The sequence below is a fragment of the Cajanus cajan genome, chromosome 1 (assembly GCF_000230855.2).
Source record: "Cajanus cajan strain Asha chromosome 1, NIPB_CcT2T_4, whole genome shotgun sequence".
In the NCBI taxonomy this organism is placed as follows: domain Eukaryota; kingdom Viridiplantae; phylum Streptophyta; class Magnoliopsida; order Fabales; family Fabaceae; genus Cajanus; species Cajanus cajan.
In genome coordinates this window covers 8492756-8505576 of record NC_138517.1, presented here as the reverse complement: position 1 = coordinate 8505576, position 12821 = coordinate 8492756, and positions in this window count along the sequence as shown.

The following is a 12821-nucleotide window of genomic DNA, read 5'->3' as shown; positions in this document are numbered from 1 at the left end:
ATGCAATCAAACAACCTACATTCTATCTTCCATCACCTGAAGATTGGCTCCGAACAACCAAGAATTTGAGAAGAAGAAGAATTTCTCCCGAAGCTCTACCCGCGGACTTCAATCCTCTGAAAACCAACTTCCTAACCTGAATTCCAGGAAAAGACAGAAGAAGTTAGTGATCTAGAGAAGAAGAAGAATCAATCAGAGAAATTTGGGAGAGAAAGGAGCTCATGGACCCAAAGTCCTTCTCTCTAAGTTTTCTCTCAGAATGAACATAATGAGGCTCCCTTCTTAGAGAAAACCTTATATACTCTCCTCTCTAGCATTCACTAAGCTCTGAACCAACATACTATGTTACAACGATGATACTATATTAATGATTGAGAAGAAAATATTTCTTTTCATTAATCAATTCATGTTATTGGAAAGGGAACTACAAAAAAAAAAATATATACAAAATATTGTAGCTGTTGAAACAAAAATAAAACCTAAACAAATAGAAATTATTATGTAACTGATTTAAAGAATTCAGTTATAGAAAAAAAGAAAAAATATAATTATTTTATGTCTAATAATTATCGTGAAAATCTCTCATGCGAATAATTAATATATATATATATATATATATTATTTTTCTAATAGGATGAATTAAATGATTTCATTTTTGGTTATAAATTATATTTATAAATAAATTATTGATAATAAAAATTTCATATTATTTTCCTTATAGTTTTCATTAATGATTGTATTACATTATTTAATTTACTTTCTTTATACATGTCGTTATGCCTAAACTACTTAAAATGGTATTCTATTATTTTTCTCAAATAGGTACTATTATTAAGTTTCTCTATAATATATTTATTCTTAATTTTATCTTATCTAATACGTTCACATATCCAACACAACACTATATATGTGCATTAAAATTATTCTCTTAATTGTCTTACTGTCCAACATTTAGCATCATACGATAGTGCATTGTTTTTTTAGATATATTAAATCATCTCCTCATAAGCTTGCTCGACTTAGATGACGTGACCCTTCTAAATGATACATATTATTTTATTTCTATATTTTTATTTATACGTTACTAAAAGTTTGCATACTTTACAAATCACATTATCTTTATAACAATTAACATATATTTACCATTAACTTTGCAAACCTTAAAAAGTTAAAATAAACACAACCTAAAAGATTTAGAAGAAATCAAGAAACTAGATTTTTCTTCAAAAAGATTAATACAACCAAACCCTAAAATATCATCTATAAAATTAAAAATGCTGAAATGCATATCCATACGTGGCTTCATGTGCAATAAGTCCAAAAATATCTATGCGAACTAAATTTAACTTGTCAACTTATCTATTAATTTGTTCTTCTATCTCTAAGTTTTGCTATAAGTTTTCCTTCATAAAATCAATGCAATTATCAGACTTAATGTTGAAGTCGAGAGATGAAGTATTATGCCCTTTGATTCACCTTTCATGGCAATACTTTTTCTTATTTATCATCATCAAACTTAATGTTAAAGAATTTATCATAAAAAAAATAAGTTATGCAGTAAAAACAACTTTAGTTAATTGTTCCATTACAAATTATCATATGATAAATTTAATAATTTTTATAATAATCATATCAAAATTATACTGACGATGATTTTTTATTGGTTGACTTTAACATGTAATTTTTTTTTTATAAAAAAATATGTGATTATCAAACTCGGTTATCACTAAAAAAAAATTATTAAATGTAAAAGAAGTTTAAGGATTTAAAATACATATATATTTCTTTTTTGTAAAAACTACAAATATCTTCTATTGAAGACATTTATTCACAGTTTAATAAAATTATCATGAATGACAAAACTTTTTTCTTTTTACTATTTAACATAACTGCGTATATTTTATCAAAATTATACTCTATTCATCCTCTCGTAGTGACTATACAGATTAAAGATATCAATGGATATAACATTATTTTTATAGAATTTTACTAAAATAGATCACCCTTTTAATAAGTATATTATTTTAAATTGTAATGGTTGAATTATTTATGAAAGAATGAATAATATAAAAAAAAATTACATTAAAAAATGAAACTTCATTTATTATTTTTGGACATTCTTTAATTATTAATACTGCAGTCAGAAAAAAAGTATTAAAAAAAATGAGATAGTTACGTTTTGAATTAACCAACATTTCATTGGTGTGTTGTTTGTCTAAAATCTGTCAAAGACTAAACTAAGCATCTTTCCCAACACCAACAGGGAAGAAACATACGGAAATTGTTATTTCTTAGACAGCGCACTACACCTTATCATAAATCTCATTTAAAACACTCTTTTAGAGTAATTTTAAAATAGTATCTGCGTTAATTTAAAATTTAATAATTTAAGTGTAGTTAAATCACAATTAAATTGATATTGATAAAATTATTATTAGTAGTAGTATAAAAATAATATTAAATAATTATAATTTATTGTAACGACTCACTATAGTTGTCACACTGTGGAATTATTATTAATAGCAATTGAAATTAAGTTACTAGAATGTACATGATTAATGGAAGAAATATACCATACATATGTTTAACATGATTATATAAATAAAATATCCAAACTAATATAAATAGGATATATATATATATATATATATATGTATATAGTCATCCCAAAATAATCTTACATTAGTGTCGGTCAAGCACACTTATACAAGGTACATCAGTAGTACTGCCATCAAAAAGTCACAACACCTGCCCGCATCAGCTCCTCAAGCCTAGTCCTGATCTGCTCCTATATAATGTATGATCATCGCGCAGTCTAAACCACCATGAAAATAGAAAGGGTAAGCTAGAGTTCAAAAACATATACATATATAAACAAGTCTATAATATACAACAACATATCATATATCATATATGAAAACTAATCACATCCCAAGCAAGCATGTACCTCACCTAATCATGTCCCAAAAGACATCAAATGCACATGAACACACCTCAACATACATCATATATAAACACATAGACCAATGCGTCGTCACACATTCACCTACAAAGATCTCCTAACAACATGAGCAGTTTAAGTGATTTTCACCCTATCGAACCAACTCAATCGTTTTCACGTTCGAAGCACCAGCTTGATCACAGCAAAAGGGGATACCAATCCCTCCTCTGTTTCTTGGGTCTCATCACTTACACTAAGAAAGTCCTGTTCCACCGTCAAGAGTAGTACAACTAGGTATAGACTTACCACGACCTTGGAATGCATTACCAAGTCACATATGGAATTCGTCCACTAATTATCCTTAAGGAACCATGCAATATTTCCATGTACTTGGTTAAGGGTTATAACCCTCGACCTCCTATCTTACTTAACCACTAACTAAGGATTTAGAAAAAACTCAACACACTTCAAAACCTATTCCAAGAGACACACCTACTCAAGGAGGGTTTTACAAACAGTGGCCTACCCGAGCACCACTCCAAGATACCCTATGTGGGATCTTCAGTTTTCAAAATAATTTTCTCTCCTCAAATCCTAAGTTAGCCATCATGTTATAATGCTACACAACATTCTTAGCATCCACACCTCACCATACATCTACCACATACATTACATCCAATCAATGCATATAGAGATCAGTGTAACATCAATCATATACAACATACCAATGCTTAACATCTCAACCAAGAATAGCATACCAATGCTTAATAATTCATACAATAATAGCATATCAATGCTCCACAATTAATTCAAACATAGCATATCAATCATATAAAGCATACCAATGCTCATTATCATCATCTTATAACACACAACATGCAATAGACACAAGCATTCTATTCATGTTTACCAATTAATTTCACCCATCATACAATATGTATCACATGCAATTTATCAAAATCACTTATTCCTACACTGACAACCCTCACATAAAACAACTCATAGAGAGTTCTACTACTCCAATCACTCTCATCCTTATCTCATATGAAAGACAACAAGAATATTTTCTACAACTTTTGTGAAGAACTCAGGTTCTAATTCCCTTATCTACCATGTTAAAAATTGTAAAAACTGCAACCGTTTTCCTAAATGTTGAAAACTTGACTTTTGCTCACCAAAAAGGTCATAACTAGAGTTTTATATCTCTTTTTTAGGTGATTCCAGTGCCATTGGAAAGCTAACATCCAAGACTACAACTTTCATGAAGACCCCAAGACCAAATTCGATAATCTAGCCTTGGCGCTACAATACTCAATTCTGCGCTCCAGCTTTAACTTTTTGCCAACTTTGTTTCCTCCTGAAGTTGCAACGCCCAACTTGGAGATGCAGTGCAAGATCTCTGCTTGATCAATTTTTCCTAGGGCTATAGCACCTAACCTAGAGTTGCAGCGCCAGATCTCGACCTCCTTGTTTTCTCCCACAACTGCAGTGCTAGTTCAACGCTCTAACACTGCATAAAAAGCTTCTAAACTTTCATGGCTTTCCACCTTCGTTTTACACCTATAATTCCTAAAAAACCTGCAATCCAAGGAGACCCAACACATGCAACTATACAAATACCATACTACCATCAATATATACAACACAAAAAACATCACATAACCCACATGCATCAAGAATTTGACTCAAACCACCACATTTTCTCACTTCCACTCAACGCCTCACTTTCAACTCAAATGCTACACAAATTAATCTCCATTCAGTCAACCCATCAAACAACACCACTTTCATGCTACAAGTAACAATTAATGGTAAGTTTCTAGCTTCCCTTACCTCGAAGGGAGAAGCATTTCGGTTCTAAGCTCACGGGGAAGAGAAGAAGAATAAGAGAAATGACAATGCGAACCAACTCTGGACTTCAAGCTTTCTAGCTCCTCTACTGTCCAACACCTATGTGAATTCAAGAATTGGGGTGAATGAGGTTCAACAACTAAAAAGAGTGAGTGAGAAGGGAGAGATAGAAGGAAATGAGTGTGGAGGAACAACAAGAAAAGACACTAGTCTCACATTTATAACTTTAAATATTAAAATAAAATATAATTTATATATTTTTAATATTTAATATACACATAAAAATTTAAATTATATATAATATAATATATGAGTTTAAGTTTTAATAATATATAACAACGTCCACTAATAATGATTTTACATCTAAAATAAAAAGTATTAAATTAATATAATATAAATTATAAAAAATAAAGATATTAAAAATTGTAAATTAACATAAATTATTAAATTATATTGATAAGAGAGGTATTAAAAATAAGTTTTTTTAATTTATAATTTTTATTAAATATTATTTTAATTAAAATAATTTAAATGAATTTTTAAAATTTAAAAAATAGTTTTTTAATTAGATTGGTTTTAAATTAGTTTGACTAGTTTTGACCATTTGGGACCATTTTTTGACTAATTCACTACAGAACAATTTCTCGGATGAACCAATCCAATTCTTGATCCAACTGACAAGGTCTATCCAGTTTTCACAATCATCCCTATGCAGATACTAACAATATGATTGAAATATAGGGAATAAAAAAAACTTTAACAATACAAGGTATACACCTTTAAAAAAATAAGGCAAAAATACACTTTTTGTACCTTATATTATTTATTAGATTCAATTTAATCTCACTTTAATTAATTGAATCAATTTAGTCCCACATCTTTAAATGTATCTCAATATTTGATTTTTTTCCTCCATTTAAATATTTAACGAATATGACATGTGTCATGTTGTCATGTCACATGGTTGGACATCATGACATGTGATGTGACACATGGTATGACACGTGTCATGATGACATGACACGTGGCATGACAACATGACACGTGACATGACAACATGTTACGTGTTATGACAACATGACACGTGTTAAATCTGTTAAGTATTTAAACAGAGGAAATAGAAAATCAAACATTGAGATACATTTTAAAGATATGAAACTAAATTGATTTAATTAATTAAAGTGGGACTAAATTGACACTAATAAATAATATAAGGCACGAAAAATATATTTTTGCCAAAAAAAAAAATAATAAATGCCCTAAAAGGAATAATAAAGACACAAGATTTGACATGGAAAAAAAAATTTAAACAACTAAAAGTCTTAGTTCTCTCTTTAGAGAAAATCTCTCCTTATGAACTTTTATCAAAGAATTATTTCTTGTGGTAAGTTCTTCATCTTTTTGCTTATCTTCCTTGAAGTGACATACATCTTTCCTCTCTTTCTTTACTATTTTTGAGTTTCTTTGAGCTTTGGAGTTCCATGGAAGAAGATAAGGAGCAACATAGAAGTTAGATGAAGAGAAATATCAACCATTTCTACACTAGATTGATCACAAGATTTTAAGTTTAAGCTTTGTTGTCATCATTGTAATTTATGTTGATAATTTTTTAAGATTAATAAATCTATTCACTACAAAAAAACTGGGTGATTTGTGGGGGTTATTTTGGCAATTTCTGGCGGTTAAAAACTGCCACAAATGGCATTACCAGCGTCATTAATAACCGCCAGATTCACGGTCGCCAAAAACGGTTTGTGGCGGTCGCCAAAAACGGTTTGTGGCGTACATTCCGTAAACGGTGGTTTTGAGCGTCAGGAACCGCCACTAAATGCATTTTAATATTACTTGTTTTACAGTTTCTGACAGTTTAAAACCGCCACAAAATTAATCCAAAATTTTCTTGATTTAACACTTCTGGCGGTTTTAAACCGCCACAAAATTGTTCTTTTTTTTCATTGCTCAGTTGTGTTTCCATTTTCATGAGGCAGTGACCCATTCAATTCATTCTTACATAATCTATCAGTAGAGTAATTAACTAATGAAAGCAAGGGAGTGATAAAGTATGTCGATATATTTTTAGCACAGTTAAATTAACATGCTACATGAAAAACAAGAAAATAGAAGAATCCTTACTTATCACAAATTTGAAAATTCTTGCATTGGCTACAAACCCAACAGTTCCCGGACACCATTAGAATACAATAATGGTGCATGCATGCTGCAAATGAACCATGATAAAATCTTCCTTCATTGGGGAAATGGTTTCGCCAAGCTGGAGAGAGATCAAAAGCTTTACAATAAGGAAACTAATATTTCCAAATAAGGAAATCCCATATGTATGATAAATGCAATTAAGTGAGAAGGTAAAATTGTTTTAAGATCTAGTTATATAACACAAAGCAAATTCAAAAACATGATTAACAAAGGACTTGGTTCCAGCTGCATGTTCAGATGCCTGGGTTACATTTTCTTGCTTATCTTGTCCAATTTCTTTCTCAGTTTTAATATTTTCTAGCCTAGCAATATTAGCAGGCTCGTTATATGTGACAGGCTTACCAGTAGGCCTTTTATCATGTGCATTATCCTCGTCCATTTTTGTCTCACTAAGATTTTCATGAATTGGATGCACCAGAACCTCTGTTTTAACTTCCGTAAGCTCATATTTAGTTGATATATACATATCACCACAAGTATTACGGACTTAATCTTTTAATTTTTACATTCAGTTTCAGTTTTTAATTTGTTTCTGTTTCAATTTTTAATTTATTGTTTTGTCTACTTAAAAGCCAAGTTTAAGGTTACGTATTATAGCACTATTAATCACTTTGTTTAGCTATGATTGGTGAACGTTAGCCATCTAAACTAAAAGAGACTTGCAGAATTATGTTTATAATTGGAACAAACTCCATGCAGGACAAATACAAGAACAAATTTTTACATTGAAACTTCTCATAACCAGGCTTTCTACATGGTGGTTTGGTTCACCCATCAAACCACTATATAAAACATTGAGAAATTAAAAAGATATCCTTTGGATTTATTCCACATATAAAAAAGAAGTTCCTATGAATTTAATTAGATGATTAACCAGGTTCCTTCACATTAGGCAGATAAAGAGAGATTTATGCATATGAGCCCTTGCTCAATAATCAAATTTATGAGATTGTCTGCTTGGTTAATGTCAGCAAGGGAGAAAGAGGAGTACCTTCTCATAAAGGCATTGTGCAGGCTCCTATGATGAAGAAGCAGACACTTTATCTATCTCTTCTATATTGACTACACACTAGTTGCATAAAACCTACAAATATAGAAATCAAACAAATATCTCAGTTCAAAGAGCCAGGTTTCAAGTAACTGCACTAATGATTGACAAGAAACAAACTGCCTCCACATTATTTATATGCAACCAATTTGGAAAGTGAAATTCAAAGCAACAATTCAATAAAAACATAGTTACTAATTTGAACCCTTAATGAAACTCCTTAAACAAAATTCCATGCATGACATCTAACGACTGAAAATTCAAATAGGAAAACTGTTGAAGAGTTAAGTATGCGTAAGATATCTTTTAAAATTATATTGAATACCTTATCATCAAATTAATAACTTATTTTGTGAAATGCTTCCACTCAACAATATATGATTTTAGTTTTATTAAAGACTAATATGTGTTTGTGATTGACCAAATATTAGTTTAACAAATCAAACCTCAGAAAAATAAATAATGCAAGCATATTAGAGAGGAAGGAGAAACAGCATCGTGTGCCCTGTGCTCGTAATCCAAAAGCCAAAGAAGTTCGTGAGATAAAACGTAATGCAGTTACCGTAACTGGACAGGGAAGCCAAAGAGTTTACAAAAATAAATTATGCTATGAAGATCTCATTAAATGTGAAACATTCTGTTCCTAGCAAGATGAAAACTTCTAAAGATGAAGATATCACCTTACAACAAACAGGCTACAAAAGAACTACTAAACCACTTCTATATATCGTAAAGCTACCAATCAAAAATGATACAACTTCCAACATATTGCATTCACCTTGATCCTTATCCATCTAAAATCCTACCTGGAAATTTATAAGGTTGCCTAGAAGGCTATTACATAGTAAAGTCTGAAATATTTCCTAAGCATTAAAACAAGTAAAAAGATCAGTAAAAGTTTTGATAGATCATAGAATCAAACTTCGATAGGATAGATTGCGGATGATTCATGAACTTAAGTAATTATGAACAAACAAACATATAACATTTAACTGAATCTGCGAAATAAGTCTATACTAGAGTTTAGATACTCGATAGTAGCCAAATACCTTATGATACAGAAATTAGCTAATTTCACAACAATTATGTTCCCAAGACATGGAAACAAACAAATTTATCATAAAAATTTGTTACTTTGCAGCACAACAACAGCTTATAGCTGTTAATAAAACATACTAAAATCATTAATTAGAACTTATTATAATAAATGAAAGGGGGAAAAGGAGAAATCAAAATAATTTAGAAGTTTGTGTTAAAAAATCTAATAGTGGACAATAAAAGAGGTGTAGTTAAAGAAAATCTTATTAAATCACACACGAAACCGGAATTAACAACACAACCAAACCATGCCAATAGCCAAACATCAAATCACAAATTCGGGAGCAAAAACTCAATGACCTCAGTGAATCCCTCGCACGCGGCAACATGAAGAGCAGTGCGATAATCAATATCCCTGAAATTGACACTAACACCAGACTCCAACACCTCGCGAATACCATCCACATTGCCTTCGAACGCCGAATACATCAACCTCACACTTTGGTCAACGGCGTCTCCCTCATTCTGAAGCTCCACTTCCTAGTTGCGGCGTTCCGGTGCCAGCGACCAATTAGGAAGGAAGCTCACAAACCCTTCAAAAAACTTAGGTTTACTCTAAGGGCACTGTCTCTATGGATTGGTGTCTTCCATGGCTCCTACTTCGAATTCAAAGTGCAGAGGGGATCCATAAACATCTTATTCTATAAAACATTGAAAAATGCAAAAACAAAAAAGAAAGAAGAGAGTTAGGGTTTGTACCTTGAATTAGGAGAGAAAAGAACACCTCACAAATGAAATCGCCTTACCGAGAATGTGACTGAGTGTGAATTGCGATTGAAGGAAAGCAAGAAAGAGGGGTTGGGAGTGAGTAAGGGACTGAAAGTGAGCGAGTGAGAATAAGTTTTTGATTTTTATTCCTTTAAAAATAATATAAAAAAATGGTTGCCACGTGTGACATGGAAAGATAGAACAGGTATTTAAAGATTGTGGCGGTTTTAAACCGCTGAAAATATCATTCTTTTGTGGCGGTTAAAAAAACTGTCAGAAATATAATATTTTGTGGCGGTTTCTTGAAACCGCCAGAAAAAAACCCCTACTAATTACATAATTTTTTGTAGTGATTATAAATAATTAAATATTCATATTATTACAAACAATTATTGGGATGCAAATCAAAGTCCTACATCCTTAGAATAAGAGAAGAAATAATAGTTTATAAAATACACATACACATACTCCATTGATTAGAGGCCTTCTAAGCAATGATCAAAAGCAAAATCATGAGGATGTAAACTAAAAGTGGATAATATCTTATTATTGTGGAGTTGTGTGTACAAATACCCTAAATAACTCGATAAACAATATAAGAGACAACCTGCACCCGATAAATATATCCCTCCCAAAAACCAAACACAACATAACCTTAATGTTAGTATCAAAGTCATTGGTTGGATTCGATGACAATCAATAACCCATATAAACAAACAACAAAATTACAATTCAATGATAGATTTTTGATGAATGAGAGATTATATCTTTTGTTTGATTGAGGATTGTTGAGATGTAAATTAAAGTCTTACATCGTTAAAACAATAGAAGAAATAAAAGTTTATAAAACACACACATACTTTATTGGTTAAAAGCCTTTTAAGTGATGATCAAAAGCAAAATTATGAGGGTGTAAACCTTGAGTGGATAATATTTTACTATTATGGAGTTGTGTGTACAAATACCCTAAATAACCCCATAAACAATAGAGTAAACTACACTCGCACCCCCAATATTTTTTTAAGATTGCGCCCACTACCCCTTCATAATTTAGACCCATAGTAAAACCTCATAAAAATTGATTAGATGTTACATTGACCTCTTTTGATTGCAAAGATGCATGTCATGTGATCTGCACATGACTTTTAATGAATTTTTCTCTTCCTAAAATTAATGCCCTAAAGTTCTTTAACTGCTCCACCCACCTTCCCCCTTCCCTTGGTTCTCTCAACTTCCTTTCTACTCTTTGCACCCTCCACCTCATTTATTGCACCATCACTACCCACAACCTTAGCCCCATCCACTTCTTCCTCGCCATATAACCTCAATATTTTGATTTTAGTATAGCGAGTTTAATTATTCTTTATCTCCTTGTGATACAACTAATTCCATATTCTATCTACCTTGATTGATTAGTATTCTTTATTAAACATTTTATGGGAACACATTTTTCCTTTGGCATCATCCTACCTTGATGCTTAATTTTTTTTTACGATTTATTACATCAAAATATAATTTTACCCATTCCATAAAAGCCCAACCCATAGTTAATACTCTCTAATTAACCTTGTTTCTATAATTTCTGAAGGTCATTTTTATTCATATTGATTCATTGGTCACGTTGATAAGTGATTTTGGGGGCCGATAGGTGAGGAAGAAATGTGTGGGGGTGAAGGTGTAGGTGGTGATGGTGCGGTTAAGGAGATGGAGGGTGCGAAGAGTGGAGAGGAAGTTGAGAAAGGCAAAGGAGCGATAAAGGTGAGTGAAGTAGTTGGTGAAGATGAAGACATTTAAGGAGAGAAAAATTCATTAAAATTCATGTGCAAGTTACATGACATGAACCTTTGAGGTTAAGGGAGGTCGATGTAGCATCTTTTCAACTTTTAAGAAATCTTACTATAGGTTTAAATTATGAAAGAATATCAGACACAATCTTAAAGAACCAATATAAGAGACAACCCAAACTAAAGATGAATATATCCCTTTCAAAAACCAAGCACAAATCATAAACCCAACACAAGTTACTGATTTGCGTGAAACTAAACTCAATTTCTTAAGATTTTTCAACTATTTTAATAACTATATTATTAGTATAGAATATATATCAGGTTTGTTGATGACAAATTTTCATCGAAAAACATGACTAACTACATATAATAGAATTTTCCTTTCCAATCATTTTTTTTTATCTATAAGACTTAAATTCAAAATTTTCTTTAAGGAAATCAAATCCAATATTATTCACACTAATGACTTGTTAGTAAGTAAGATTTTAAATTTTTTTAATACATGAGTATCAAACATATGTATTAAAGAAACTTAGACTACTCGTCCACCCCACTCAACTAGGTAAGCTAAACTTGTCAATTAATAAATATGAATAATAAGAAAATTCTAAAAGAAATAATTATTAATGAAATTCTAGATGGATAGGTGTAGAAGCAATTTGTCAAGAGTCATACAACATAACAAATGTAAAAGATTAAAAATATTAGATAGGTTCCTTTCTATAGCCACATTATCGGCCGAAGGTGATGGCATAATCAAATTAATTAATTAATATAGCATGCGTAGCCACTAATCCACCACAACTAATCAATGTTGTACTTTATCTTCCACGAAACCTTTATTTTATTTTTCTTGTTATTTTAACTAGCTTTGCATAAAGTCTCCACAATTCTAAAAGTATTTAAATACTAATATTTTTTTTTTACAACAATACTAATATTTTAAGATATGATAATCGGTTTTCCTCAACGGATTATTGACAAAATTGGCATAAGCTACCAGACAAAAAGGTAACAAAATTAATTGTGAAACATAATGTAATAATTCAGTTTTACGAATTCCACAATTTATTATCAAGTAAATATCAATTAAAAATTAATATGTATTTGCGGCGAGTAACTTTTACCAATTAAAATATTATTTTAATATTGATGAAAATTGAATTTTAAAATA